A 2,500-nucleotide genomic window follows, 5' to 3' on the forward strand; every position below is an offset into this window, starting at 1 on the left:
TTAATTGTATAAAGTCTATGAAGTAATAAATTTTCATATAAGTATTAATTGTATAAAGTCTATGAAGTAATAAATTTTCATATAAGTATTAATTGTATAAAGTCTATGAAGTAATAAATTTTCATATAAGTACTAAATGTATAAAGTCTATGAAGTAATAAATTTTCATATAAGTATTAAATGTATAAAGTCTATGAAGTAAAATATAAAGTCTATGAAGTAATAAATTTTTATATAAGTCTAAAAAATATAAAGTCTATGAAGTAATGAATTTTCATATAAGTATTAAATGTATAAAGTCTATGAAGTAATAAATTTTCATATAAGTATTAATTGTATAAAGTCTATGAAGTAATAAATTTTCATATAAGTATTAATTGTATAAAGTCTATGAAGTAATAAATTTTCATATAAGTATTAATTGTATAAAGTCTATGAAGTAATAAATTTTCATATAAGTATTAATTGTATAAAGTCTATGAAGTAATAAATTTTCATATAAGTAATAATTGTATAAAGTCTATGAAGTAATAAATTTTCATATAAGTATTAAATGTATAAAGTCTATGAAGTAAAATATAAAGTCTATGAAGTAATAAATTTTTATATAAGTATAAAAAATATAAAGTCTATGAAGTAATGAATTTTCATATAAGTATTAAATGTATAAAGTCTATGAAGTAATAAATTTTCATATAAGTATTAAATGTATAAAGTCTATGAAGTAATAAATTTTCATATAAGTATTAAATATGAAGTCATACAAGTTAAAAATTTAAAAAAAAAATCGATTGTAAAAATACTTTTGATGTTATTAGTTGTATTATGACCATGACGATATTTGAAAATGATATAAATTACCCACGTATATATGAGTTTTTAAATTTTAAATAGGTTAAAAGAATTTTTCCATATATTTTCGGGTTGGTAACGTCAACATGGGAGAGAACATTTATAACAAATTTGCACAAATCTGCTCAAATTGACATATACTGAAATAGTACTTATATGAAAATTTATTACTTCATAGACTTTATACATTTAGTACTTATATGAAAATTTTTTACTGCTAGGAAATGTATTATACTTTTATATATTTGAATTCCTTATGTTAGTTTATTAGTAAGAAGTTGTTTTTAAATACTTATAAGTATGAATATTACTATACTTATATGATTTATGTATTTAGTACTTGTATGAAAATTTACATACTTGTATGACTTTATTTACTTAGTATTTATATGGAAATATTTTTTACTTTATATGTATTTTTAAGTAAATATGAAAATGAAAGTTGATTTTGTGTGCCTTTTTATTCCTGGTTTTTATACAGTTAGTTTAAATAGAAATAGATTTTGTTTTATACAAAACTCTATATTCTGTACTAACATATTGTATATAATAGCGTTTTTTATTCCTGGTTTTTATACAGTTAGTTTAAATAGAAATAGATTTTGTTTTATACAAAACTCTATATTCTGTACTAACATATTGTATATAATGAGCGTTTTTTTATTCCTGGTTTTTATACAGTTAGTTTAAATAGAAATAGATTTTGTTTTATACAAAACTCTATATTCTGTACTAACATATTGTATATAATGAGCGTTTTTTATTCCTGGTTTTTATACAGTTAGTTTAAATAGAAATAGATTTTGTTTTATACAAAACTCTATATTCTGTACTAACATATTGTATATAATGAGCGTTTTTTATTCCTGGTTTTTATACAGTTAGTTTTAATAGAAATAGATTTTGTTTTATACAAAACTCTATATTCTGTACTAACATATTGTATATAATGAGCGTTTTTTATTCCTGGTTTTTATACAGTTAGTTTAAATAGAAATAGATTTTGTTTTATACAAAACTCTATATTCTGTACTAACATATTGTATATAATGAGCGTTTTTTATTCCTGGTTTTTATACAGTTAGTTTAAATAGAAATAGATTTTGTTTTATACAAAACTCTATATTCTGTACTAACATATTGTATATTATGAGCGTTTTTTATTCCTGGTTTTTATACAGTTAGTTTAAATAGAAACAGATTTTGTTTTATACAAAACTCTATATTCTGTACTAACATATTGTATATAATGAGCGTTTTTTATTCCTGGTTTCCTACAGTTAGTTTAAATAGAAATAGATTTTGTTTTATACAAAAAAATAAAAATCTATTATTCTATACTAACATATTGTAGAAATAAATATTAAACAATATTTTAGTTTTATTTGTGAGCTATTCTAATATTTACTCATAAAATATATGTGTAAAAGGATGGTTTTTAAATAAAATAAAATATTAATGTGTTGCACCCGAAAATACTTTATATCATATATTTATTATTGAAATAAATATAATAGAATTTGAAATTATTAATTTCAAATCAAGAAAAAAATGTATATACTCTTAAAAAAAGGTATATATATTACTATATGCATTGAAATAAAGTAAAATGTATAGAATGATATTATTTGAAAATTTTGCCAATATA

Source organism: Bactrocera oleae, unplaced genomic scaffold (assembly GCF_042242935.1).
Source record: "Bactrocera oleae isolate idBacOlea1 unplaced genomic scaffold, idBacOlea1 ctg00000009.1, whole genome shotgun sequence".
Classification (NCBI taxonomy): domain Eukaryota; kingdom Metazoa; phylum Arthropoda; class Insecta; order Diptera; family Tephritidae; genus Bactrocera; species Bactrocera oleae.